The sequence below is a fragment of the Dendrobates tinctorius genome, unplaced genomic scaffold (genome assembly GCF_039654945.1).
Source record: "Dendrobates tinctorius isolate UK_male_01 unplaced genomic scaffold, ASM3965494v1 ptg000107l, whole genome shotgun sequence".
NCBI lineage: Eukaryota > Metazoa > Chordata > Amphibia > Anura > Dendrobatidae > Dendrobates > Dendrobates tinctorius.
This window is the reverse complement of record NW_027361775.1, coordinates 18,320,551-18,334,698: the sequence shown is the minus strand read 5'-3', so window position 1 is coordinate 18,334,698 and position 14,148 is coordinate 18,320,551. Positions and strand designations below refer to the sequence as shown.

At 56.0% G+C, this 14,148-nt stretch overlaps 1 long non-coding RNA gene across 2 annotated transcripts in view; it reads right to left on the bottom strand.

The window, feature by feature from the left end:
- Positions 1–14,148, bottom strand: part of LOC141100769 (uncharacterized) — a 57,401-nt gene that overhangs the window by 35,105 nt on the left and 8,148 nt on the right. Inside the window, exon 1 of one of the 2 annotated variants that reach the window (XR_012234765.1) lies at positions 10,885–10,959. The exons of the other annotated variant lie outside the window; for it this stretch is intronic. This is a non-coding gene — a long non-coding RNA (uncharacterized lncRNA). Of the gene's footprint in view, positions 1–10,884; positions 10,960–14,148 lie in introns of those variants that run through there. 2 annotated transcript variants of the gene reach the window in all.

Sequence of the window (14,148 nt, the reverse complement as noted above, 5' to 3'; positions counted from 1 at the left end):
GCACCGCACTGCCTGCACCCCAGCACATTACTGACAGCATCACATCCACCAGCACCGCACTGCCTGCACCCCAGCACATTACTGACAGCATCACATCCACCAGCACCGCATCGCCTGCACCCCAGCACATTACTGATACCATGACATCCACCAGCACCGCACTGCCTGCACCCCAGCACATTACTGATACCATGACATCCACCAGCACCGCACTGCCTGCACCCCAGCACATTACTGACAGCATCACATCCACCAGCACCGCAATGCCTGCACCCCAGCACATTACTGATAGCATCACATCCACCAGCACCGCACAGCCTGCACCCCAGCACATTACTGATAGCATCATATCCACCAGCACCGCATGCACCCCAGCACATTACTGATAGCATCATATCCACCAGCACCGCACCGCCTGCACTCCAGCACATTACTGACAGCATCACATCCACCAGCATCGCAATGCCTGCACCCCAGCACATTACTGATAGCATCACATCCACCAGCACCGCACCGCCTGCACCCCAGCACATTACTGATAGCATCACATCCTTCAGCACCGCCTGCACCCCAGCACATTACTGATAGCATCATATCCACCAGCACCGCACCGCCTGCACTCCAGCACATTACTGATAGCATCACATCCACCAGCACCGCACCGCCTGCACCCCAGCACATTACTGATAGCATCACATCCACCAGCACCGCACTGCCTGCACCCCAGCACATTACTGATAGCATCACATCCACCAGCACCGCACCGCCTGCACCCCAGCACATTACTGATAGCATCACATCCACCAGCACCGCACCGCCTGCACCCCAGGACATTACTGATAGCATCACATCCACCAGCACCGCAATGCCTGCACCCCAGCACATTACTGATAGCAGCACATCCACCAGAACCGCACCGCCTGCACCCCCGCGCATTACTGATAGCATCACATCCACCAGCACCGCCTGCACCCCAGCACATTACTGATAGCATCACATCCACCAGCACCGAACCGCCTGCACCCCAGCACATTACTGACAGCATCACATCCACCAGCACCGCACTGCCTGCACCCCAGCACATTACTGACAGCATCACATCCACCAGCACCGCAATGCCTGCACCCCAGCACATTACTGATAGCATCATATCCACCAGCACCACACCGCCTGCACCCCAGCACATTACTGATAGCATCACATCCACCAGCACCGCACCGCCTGCACCCCAGCACATTACTGATAGCATTACATCCACCAGCACCGCATCTCCTGCACCCCAGCACATTACTGACAGCATCACATCCACCAGTACCGCACCACCTGCACCCCAGCGCATTACTGATAGCATCACATTCACCAGCACCACACACACCCCAGCGCATTACTGACAGCATCACATCCACCAGCACCGCACCGCCTGCACCCCCGCATATTACTGATAGCATTACATCCATCAGCACCGCACCGCCTGCACATTACTGATAGCATCACATCCACCAGCACCGCACAGCCTGCACCCCCGCACACTACTGATAGCATCACATCCACCAGCACAGCACCGACTGCACCCCAGCACATTACTGACAGCATCACATTCACCAGCACCGCACCACCTGCATCCCAGCACATTACTGATAGCATCACATCCACCAGCACCGCATCACCTGCACCCCAGCACATTACTGATAGCATCACATCCACCAGCACCGCACCGCCTGCACCCCAGCACATTACTGATAGCATCACATCCACCAGCACCGCACCGCCTGCACCCCAGCACATTACTGATAGCATCACATCCACCAGCACCGCACCGCCTGTGCCCCAGCACATTACTGATAGCATCACATCCACCAATACCGCACCACCTGCACCCCAGCACATTACTGATAGCATTACATCCACCAGCACCGCACAACCTGCACCCCAGCGCATTACTGATGGCATCACATCCACCAGCACCGCACCGCCTGCACCCCAGCACATTACTGATAGCATCACATCCACCAGCACCGCACCGCCTGCACCCCAGGACATTACTGATAGCATCACATCCACCAGCACCGCACCGCCTGCACCCCAGCACATTACTGACAGCATCACATCCACCAGCACCGCACTGCCTGCACCCCAGCACATTACTGACAGCATCACATCCACCAGCACCGCACTGCCTGCACCCCAGCACATTACTGACAGCATCACATCCACCAGCACCGCATCGCCTGCACCCCAGCACATTACTGATAGCATCACATCCACCAGCACCACACTGCCTGCACCCCAGCACATTACTGATACCATGACATCCACCAGCACCGCACTGCCTGCACCCCAGCACATTACTGATACCATGACATCCACCAGCACCGCACTGCCTGCACCCCAGCACATTACTGATACCATGACATCCACCAGCACCGCACTGCCTGCACCCCAGCACATTACTGATAGCATCACATCCACCAGCACCGCACCGCCTGCACCCCAGCACATTACTGACAGCATCACATCCACCAGCACCGCACTGCCTGCACCCCAGCACATTACTGATAGCATCACATCCACCAGCACCGCACAGCCTGCACCCCAGCACATTACTGATCGCATCACATCCACCAGCACCGCACCGCCTGCACCCCAGCACATTACTGATAGCATCATATCCACCAGCACCGCACCGCCTGCATTCCAGCACATTACTGATAGCATCACATCCACCAGCACCGCTCCGCCTGCACTCCAGCACATTACTGATAGCATCACATCCACCAGCACCGCACCGCCTGCACCCACGCACATTACTGATAGCATCACATCCACCAGCACCGCACCGCCTGCACCCCAGCACATTACTGATAGCATCACATCCACCAGCACCGCACCGCCTGCACCCCAGCACATTACTGATAGCATCACATCCACCAGTACCGCCTGCACCCCAGCACATTACTGATAGCATCATATCCACCAGCACCGCACCGCCTGCACTCCAGCACATTACTGATAGCATCACATCCACCAGCACCGCACCGCCTGCACCCCAGCACATTACTGATAGCATCACATCCACCAGCACCGCACTGCCTGCACCCCAGCACATTACTGATAGCATCACATCCACCAGCACCGCACCGCCTGCACCCCAGCACATTACTGATAGCATCACATCCACCAGCACCGCACCGCCTGCACCCCAGCACATTACTGACTGCATCACATACACCAGCACGGCACCGCCTGCACCTCAGCAAATTACTGACAGCAATACATCCACCAGCACCGCAATGCCTGCACCCCAGCACATTACTGATAGCATCACATCCAATAAAACCGCACGCACCCCAGCGCATTACAGACAGCATCACATACACCAGCACCGCACCGCCTGCACCCCAGCGCATTACAGACAGCATCACATACACCAGCACCGCACCGCCTGCACCCCAGCACATTACTGACTGCATCAAATACACCAGCACGGCACCGCCTGCACCTCAGCAAATTACTGACAGCAATACATCCACCAGCACCGCAATGCCTGTACCCCAGCACATTACTGATAGCAGCACATCCACCAGAACCGCACACACCCCAGCTCATTACTGACAGCATCACATCCACCAGCACCGCACCGCCTGCATATTACTGATAGCATCACATCCACCAGCACTGCACAGCCTGCACCCCAGCAAATTACTGATCGCATCACATCCACCAGCACCGCACCGCCTGCACCCCAGCTCATTACTGATAGCATCACATCCACCAGCACCGCACCGCCTGCACCCCAGCACATTACTGATAGCATCACATCCACCAGCATCGCCTCTACCCCAGCACATTACTGATAGCATCACATCCACCAGCACCGCACTGCCTGCACCCCAGCACATTACTGATACCATCACATCCACCAGAACCGCTCCGCCTGCTCCCCAGCACATTACTGACAGCATCACATCCTCCAGTACTGCACCACCTGCACCCCAGCGCATTACTGATAGCATCACATCCACCAGCACCACACACACCCCAGCGCATTACTGACAGCATCACATCCACCAGCACCGCACTGCCTGCACCCCCGCACATTACTGACAGCATCAAGTACACCAGCACCGCACCCCAGCACATTACTGATAGCATCAAATCCACCAGCACCGCACCGCCTGCACCCCAGCACTTTACTGACAGCATCACATCCACCAGCACCGCCTGCACCCACGCACATTACTGATAGCATCACATCCACCAGCACGGCTCCGCCTGCACCCCAGCACATTACTGATAGCATCACATCCACCAGCACCGCACCGCCTGTGCCCCAGCACATTACTGATAGCATCACATCCACCAGCACCGCACCACCTGCACCCCAGCACATTACTGATAGCATTACATCCACCAGCACCGCACCGCCTGCACCCCAGCACATTACTGATAGCATCACATCCACCAGCACCGCACCGCCTGCACCCCAGCACATTACTGACAGCATCACATCCACCAGCACCGCACTGCCTGCACCCCAGCACATTACTGACAGCATCACATCCACCAGCACCGCATTGCCTGCACCCCAGCACATTACTGACAGCATCACATCCACCAGCACCGCATCGCCTGCACCCCAGCACATTACTGATAGCATCACATCCACCAGCACCACACTGCCTGTACCCCAGCACATTACTGATACCATGACATCCACCAGCACCGCACTGCCTGCACCCCAGCACATTACTGATACCATGACATCCACCAGCACCGCACTGCCTGCACCCCAGCACATTACTGATAGCATCACATCCACCAGCACCGCACTGCCTGCACCCCAGCACATTACTGATAGCATCACATCCACCAGCACCGCACAGCCTGCACCCCAGCACATTACTGATAGCATCACATCCACCAGCACCGCACCGCCTGCACCCCAGCACATTACTGATAGCATCATATCCACCAGCACCGCACCGCCTGCACTCCAGCACATTACTGATAGCATCACATCCACCAGCACCGCTCCGCCTGCACTCCAGCACATTACTGATAGCATCACATCCACCAGCACCGCACCGCCTGCACCCCAGCACATTACTGATAGCATCACATCCACCAGCACCGCACCGCCTGCACCCCAGCACATTACTGATAGCATCACATCCACCAGCACCGCCTGCACCCCAGCACATTACTGATAGCATCATATCCACCAGCACCGCACCGCCTGCACTCCAGCACATTACTGATAGCATCACATCCACCAGCACCGCACCGCCTGCACCCCAGCACATTACTGATAGCATCACATCCACCAGCACCGCACTGCCTGCACCCCAGCACATTACTGATAGCATCACATCCACCAGCACCGCACCGCCTGCACCCCAGCACATTACTGATAGCATCACATCCACCAGCACCGCACCGCCTGCACCCCAGCACATTACTGACTGCATCACATACACCAGCACCGCACCGCCTGCACCCCAGCACATTACTGATAGCATCACATCCACCAGCACCGCACCGCCTGCACCCCAGCACATTACTGACTGCATCACATACACCAGCACGGCACCGCCTGCACCTCAGCAAATTACTGACAGCAATACATCCACCAGCACCGCAATGCCTGCACCCCAGCACATTACTGATAGCAGCACATCCACCAGAACCGCACACACCCCAGCTCATTACTGACAGCGTCACATCCACCAGCACCGCCTGCATATTACTGATAGCATCACATCCACCAGCACCGCACAGCCTGCACCCCAGCACATTACTGATAGCATCACATCGCCTGCACCCCAGCTCATTACTGATAGCATCACATCCACCAGCACCGCACCGCCTGCACCCCAGCACATTACTGATAGCATCACATCCACCAGAATCGCCTCTACCCCAGCACATTACTGATAGCATCACATCCACCAGCACCGCACTGCCTGCACCCCAGCACATTAGTGATACCATCACATCCACCAGAACCGCACCACCTGCACCCCAGCGCATTACTGATAGCATCACATCCACCAGCACCACACACACCCCAGCGCATTACTGACAGCATCACATCCACCAGCACCGCACTGCCTGCACCCCCGCACATTACTGACAGCATCAAGTACACCAGCACCGCACCCCAGCACATTACTGATAGCATCAAATCCACCAGCACCGCCTGCACCCCAGCACATTACTGATAGCATCACATCCACCAGCACCGCACCGCCTGCACCCCAGCACATGACTGACAGCATCACATCCACCAGCACCGCACAGCCTGCACCCCAGCACATTACTGATAGCATCACATCCAATAAAACCGCACGCACCCCAGCGCATTACAGACAGCATCACATACACCAGCACGGCACTGCCTGCACCTCAGCACATTAGTGATAGTAACACATCCACCAGCACCGCACCACCTGCACCCCAGCAAATTACTGACAGCATCACATCCACCAGCATGGCACCGCCTGCGCATTACTGATAGCATTACATCCACCAGCACTGCACTACCTGCACCCCCGCACATTACTGATAGCATTACATCCACCAGCACCGCAATGCCTGCACCCCAGCTCATTACTGACAGCATCACATCCACCAGCACCGCACCACCTGCATATTACTGATAGCATCACATCCACCAGCACCGCACAGCCTGCACCCCAGCACATTACTGATAGCATCACATCCACGAGCAGCGCACTGCCTGTACCCCAGCACATTACTGATAGCATCACATCCACTAGCACCGCACAGCCTGCACCCCAGCACATTACTGATAGCATCACATCCACCAGCACCGTACCACCTGCACCCCAGCACATTACTGATAGCATCACATCCACGAGCAGCGCACTGCCTGTACCCCAGCATATTACTGATAGCATCACATCCACCAGCACCGCACAGCCTGCACCCCAGCACATTACTGATAGCATCACATCCACCAGCACCGTACCACCTGCACCCCAGCACATTACTGACAGCATCACATCCACCAGCACCGCACCGCTTGCACCCTAGCACATTACTGATAGCATCATATCCACCAGCACCGCACCGCCTGCACATTACTGATAGCATCACATCCACCAGCACCGCATCTCCTGCACCCCAGCGCATTACTGATAGCATCACATTCACCAGCACCACACACACCCCAGCGCATTACTGACAGCATCACATCCACCAGCACCGCACCGCCTGCACCCCAGCGCATTACTGACAGCATCACATCCACCAGCACCGCACCGCCTGCACCCCAGCACATTACTGATAGCATCACATCCACGAGCAGCGCACTGCCTGTACCCCAGCACATTACTGATAGCATCACATCCACCAGCACCGCACAGCCTGCACCCCAGCACATTACTGATAGCATCACATCCACCAGCACCGTACCACCTGCACCCCAGCACATTACTGACAGCATCACATCCACCAGCACCGCACCGCTTGCACCCTAGCACATTACTGATAGCATCATATCCACCAGCACCGCACCGCCTGCACATTACTGATAGCATCACATCCACCAGCACCGCATCTCCTGCACCCCAGCGCATTACTGATAGCATCACATTCACCAGCACCACACACACCCCAGCGCATTACTGACAGCATCACATCCACCAGCACCGCACCGCCTGCACCCCAGCGCATTACTGACAGCATCACATCCACCAGCACCGCACCGCCTGCACCCCAGCACATTACTGATAGCATCACATCCACCAGCACCGCACCGCCTGCACCCCAGCACATTACTGATAGCATCACATCCACTAGCACCGCACAGCCTGCACCCCAGCACATTACTGACAGGATCACATCCACCAGCACCGCACCGCCTGCACCCCAGCGCATTACTGACAGCATCACATCCACCAGCACCGCACCGCCTGCACCCCAGCACATTACTGATAGCATCACATCCACCAGCACCGCACCGCCTGCACCCCAGCACATTACTGATAGCATCACATCCACTAGCACCGCACAGCCTGCACCCCAGCACATTACTGATAGCATCACATCCACCAGCACCGCACCGCCTGCACCCCAGCGCATTACTGACAGCATCACATCCACCAGCACCGCACCGCCTGCACCCCAGCACATTACTGATAGCATCACATCCACCAGCACCGCACCGCCTGCACCCCAGCACATTACTGATAGCATCACATCCACTAGCACCGCACAGCCTGCACCCCAGCGCATTACTGACAGCATCACATCCACCAGCACCGCACCGCCTGCACCCCAGCACATTACTGATAGCATCACATCCACCAGCACCGCACCGCCTGTACCCCAGCACATTACTGATAGCATCACATCCACTAGCACCGCACAGCCTGCACCCCAGCACATTACTGATAGCATCACATCCACCAGCACCGTACCACCTGCACCCCAGCACATTACTGATAGCATCACATCCACGAGCAGCGCACTGCCTGTACCCCAGCACATTACTGATAGCATCACATCCACCAGCACCGCACAGCCTGCACCCCAGCACATTACTGATAGCATCACATCCACCAGCACCGCACCGCTTGCACCCTAGCACATTACTGATAGCATCATATCCACCAGCACCGCACCGCCTGCACATTACTGATAGCATCACATCCACCAGCACCGCACAGCCTGCACCCCAGCGCATTACTGACAGCATCACATCCACCAGCACCGCACCGCCTGCACCCCAGCACATTACTGATAGCATCACATCCACCAGCACCGCACAGCCTGCACCCCAGCGCATTACTGACAGCATCACATCCACCAGCACCGCACCGCCTGCACCCCAGCACATTACTGATAGCATCACATCCACTAGCACCGCACAGCCTGCACCCCAGCGCATTACTGACAGCATCACATCCACCAGCACCGCACCGCCTGCACCCCAGCACATTACTGATAGCATCACATCCACCAGCACCGCACCGCCTGTACCCCAGCACATTACTGATAGCATCACATCCACTAGCACCGCACAGCCTGCACCCCAGCACATTACTGATAGCATCACATCCACCAGCACCGTACCACCTGCACCCCAGCACATTACTGATAGCATCACATCCACCAGCACCGTACCACCTGCACCCCAGCACATTACTGATAGCATCACATCCACGAGCAGCGCACTGCCTGTACCCCAGCACATTACTGATAGCATCACATCCACCAGCACCGCACAGCCTGCACCCCAGCACATTACTGACAGCATCACATCCACCAGCACCGCACCGCTTGCACCCTAGCACATTACTGATAGCATCATATCCACCAGCACCGCCTGCACATTACTGATAGCATCACATCCACCAGCACCGCATCTCCTGCACCCCAGCGCATTACTGATAGCATCACATTCACCAGCACCACACACACCCCAGCGCATTACTGACAGCATCACATCCACCAGCACCGCACCGCCTGCACCCCAGCACATTACTGATAGCATCACATCCACCAGCACCGCACCGCCTGCACCCCAGCACATTACTGATAGCATCACATCCACCAGCACTGCACCGCCTGCACCCCAGCACATTACTGATAGCATCACATCCACCAGCACTGCACCGCCTGCACCCCAGCACATTACTGATAGCATCACATCCACCAGCACCGCACCGCCTGCACCCCAGCACATTACTGATAGCATCACATCCACCAGCACCGCACCGCCTGCACCCCAGCACATTACTGATAGCATCACATCCACCAGCACCGCACCGCCTGCACCCCAGCACATTACTGATAGCATCACATCCACCAGCACCGCACCGCCTGCACCCCAGCACATTACTGATAGCATCACATCCACCAGCACCGCACCGCCTGCACCCCAGCACATTACTGATAGCATCACATCCACCAGCACCGCACCGCCTGCACCCCAGCACATTACTGATAGCATCACATCCACCAGCACCGCACCGCCTGCACCCCAGCACATTACTGATAGCATCACATCCACCAGCACCGCACCGCCTGCACCCCAGCACATTACTGATAGCATCACATCCACCAGCACTGCACCGCCTGCACCCCAGCACATTACTGATAGCATCACATCCACCAGCACCGCACCGCCTGCACCTCACCACATTACTGATAGCATCACATCCACCAGCACCGCACCGCCTGCACCCCAGCACATTACTGATAGCATCACATCCACCAGCACCGCACCGCCTGCACCCCAGCACATTACTGATAGCATCACATCCACCAGCACCGCACCGCCTGCACCCCAGCACATTACTGATAGCATCACATCCACCAGCACTGCACCGCCTGCACCCCAGCACATTACTGATAGCATCACATCCACCAGCACCGCACCGCCTGCACCCCAGCACATTACTGATAGCATCACATCCACCAGCACCGCACCGCCTGCACCCCAGCACATTACTGATAGCATCACATCCACCAGCACCGCACCGCCTGCACCCCAGCACATTACTGATAGCATCACATCCACCAGCACTGCACCGCCTGCACATTACTGATAGCATCACATCCACCAGCACCGCACCGCCTGCACCCCAGCACATTACTGATAGCATCACATCCACCAGCACTGCACCGCCTGCACCCCAGCACATTACTGACAGCATCACATCCACCAGCACCGCACCGCCTGCACCCCAGCACATTACTGATAGCATCACATCCACCAGCACCGCACCGCCTGCACCCCAGCACATTACTGATAGCATCACATCCACCAGCACTGCACCGCCTGCACCCCAGCACATTACTGACAGCATCACATCCACCAGCACCGCACCGCCTGCACCCCAGCACATTACTGACAGCATAGCTCCCAAGCGTCCCGACTCCCGCGGGACAGTTCCGTTTTTGACACCCCCCCCTCCCGCGTCCCCCACGGGACGGTATTTTTCCCGCATTGCACTGAGCCGCCACGCCCCCCATCCACCGATGCCATGCTCGCCGTCCCAGATAGACGCATCACAGCCTGCAATGATGTGACAGGGCTGTGTGTGTTCTGTGCGCACAGGACCTGTGAGAGGGGAGGAGTCAGGGGTCACATGATCAGGGGCTGTGTCTGCCCCCATGTCTGTCTGCACTCTGCAGGAGTCTGGTCTGCTGTGCTGGCTGTCATGCTGGATGAGGTAAAGTTTCTGTGTGGGATCAGAAGAGGTTTAGGGTGTGTGCACACACTGTGGATTGTCCTGCGGAATTTTCCGCGTGGATTTGTGTAAATCCGCAGGTAAAACGACCTGCGGTTTATCTGCAGATTTTCTGTGGTTTTACCCTGCGGTTTGACACTTGCCGTGGAGCAGATGCCAAACCGCAGCGGAGTCCGCTCAAAGAATTGACATGCTGCGGTTTTGAAACCGCAGCAAATCCGCGCGGAAAATTCCACACCGTGTGCACTGCGGATTTCTATTTCCATTGATTATAATGGTGCTGCAGGTCCGCAGCATGTGCACACACCCTTACAGTGTGGATGTAGCAGAGCCGCGCGTGTACGAGGTGCACGGAGCGGAGCCGCGCGTGTATGAGGTGTGGGGAGCGGCGCCGCGCATGTATGAGGAGCAGCGCCGCGCGTGTATGAGGTGTGGGGAGCGGAGCCGCGCGTGTATGAGGTGTGGGGAGCGGCGCCGCGCGTGTACGAGGTGTGGGGAGCGGCGCCGCGCGTGTACGAGGTGTGGGGAGCGGCGCCGCGCGTGTACGAGGTGTGGGGAGCGGCGCCGCGCGTGTACGAGGTGTACGGGGAGGAGCCGCGCGTGTACGAGGTGTACGGGGAGGAGCCGCGCGTGTACGAGGTGTACGGAGCGGAGCCGCGTGTGTACGAGGTGTACGGAGCGGAGCCGCGCGTGTACGAGGTGTACGGAGCGGAGCAGTGTGTGTACGGGTCATACGGAGCAGAGTTGCGTGTGTATGGAGAGGAGCCGCGCGTGTATGAGGTGTGGGGAGCGGAGCTGCGCGTGTATGAGGTGTACGGAGCGGAGCCACGCTTGTACGAGGTGTTTGGAGCGGAGTGTGTGTGTTCTTGGTTTACGGAGCGGAGCCGCGTGTGTATGTGGTATGCGGAGCCGTGTGTGTGCGGAGTGAAGCCATATGTGTACTGGATGTACGGAGCGAAGCCAAGTGTGTACGAGGCATACAAAGTGGGCGTTCCCCACGGACACAGGAGTACACGGCGGCGCCCCAAGGAGCACTTTAAAACTCGCACATGACGTTCCACCGGAAGTGATGTGCTGGAAGCTAACCGGAAATGAGGTAATTTCATGGGGAAATTGTGACGGAACCAGGAATGCTTCAGATCCATCACCGTGTCCTCCTCCGACAGCGCAGACAGCAGGATCACCTTGGAATCGGGGATGCCGGCCATGTGAGCGGATCATGATATGTCCTGCATCGGGAGGCTTAGGTGGGCACTTCAATGGGAGTCAGCTGCTATAGTATCTTTGTAGAATCTTTCTTTCTCTCTCTGTTTCTTTATTTCTCTGTTCTTTCTTTCTCTCTGTTTCTTTCTCATTCTCTGTTCTGTCTTTCCCTCTCTTTCTTTCTCTCTCTGTTCTTTCTCTCACTAATCTTTCTTTTTTTTCTTTCTCTCTCTGTTCTTTCTTTCTGTCTTTCTTTCTTTCTGTCTTTCTATGTACTTTCTTTCTTTACTTCTTTCTTTCTCTCTCTCTTCTTTCATTCTTTCCCCCTTCCCCTCTTTTTTCTTTTTCTTTCTCTCTCTGTTCTTTTTTCCCCTCTTTCTTTCTCTGTATCTCTCTGTTCTTTCTTTCCCCCTCTTTCTTTTTATCTCTGTTCTTTCTTTCTTTTTTTCTCTTTCTTTTACCCTCTCTCTATTCTTTTTCTTTCCCCTCCTTCTTTCTTTCTCTCCCTCTCTGTTCTTTCTGTCCCCTCTTTCTTTCTCTCTCTCTGTTCTTTCTTTTTTCTTTCCTCTCTTTCTTTCTCTTTTCTTTCTTTCTGTGTCTCTGTTCTTTTTTTCTGTCCCCGCTTTTTTTTCTCTGTTCTCTTTCTTTCGCTCTCTTTATCTCTGTTCTTTCTTTATTTCCCCTCTTTATTTTTCTCTGTTCTTTCTTTCTCCTTTCTTTCTCTCCCTGTTATTTATTTCACTCTCTGTTCTTTCTTTCCCCTCTTTCTTTCTCTCTGTTCTTTCTTCTTTCTCTCTCTTTTCTTCGCTCTGTTCTCTCTCTCGCTCTTCTTTCTTTCTTTCTCTCTATTTTCTTTTTTCTCTCTCTCTGTTTTCTTTCTTTTCCTTAGTACCAGCCAGTGTGCCCATAGTACCAGCCACTGTGCCCATAATGCCAGCCACTATGCCCCTAATAGCAGTCAGTGTGATCAGCAGTGCTAAATGGGTGCGACTGGGCGTGGACATGGGTGTGACTAGTCATGAAATTTGTTATGTGGGATCCTGCCAAGCAGAGACAATTGTGGGTTCAGGCCTGATCATACTCAAGAATCACAGGCAGTATATCCATATACACTCATTTATTAACAGAGAAACACATACCATACACTACATACTATAGATACACATAGCTCCCAAGCATCCCGATTCCCGCAGGACAGTCCCGTTTTTGACACCTCCCTCCCGCCCGGGACGCTATTTTTCCCCGCATTGCACTGAGCCGCCACGCCCCCCCACCATGCACTGACCGCAGCCTGCAGTAATGTGGCTGGGCTGTGTGTTTTGTGCGCACAGGACCTGTGAGAGGGGAGGAGTCAGCGGTCACATGATCAGGGGCCTTCGACTACATGTCTGTCTGCAGGCAGTGCACTCTGCAGGACTCTGCTGTGCTGGTTGTCATGGTACTGGATGAGGTGAAGTTTCTGTGTGGGGTCAGGAGGGGTTTACAGGGTGGATGTAGCAGAGCCGTGTGTGTTCGAGGTGGACGGAGCGGTGTGTGTACGAGGTGTACGGAGCAGAGCCGCGTGTGTACGAGGTGTATGGAGCGGAGCCACGCATGTACGATGTGGACAGAGCGGAGCAGTGTGTGTACGAGGTGGACGGAGCAGAGCCGCATGTGTGTGGCGCCCCAGGGGTATGGTCGCCACAGTGGCTTTGCCTTCCTCCAGGGGAGGGTAATGCCAGGC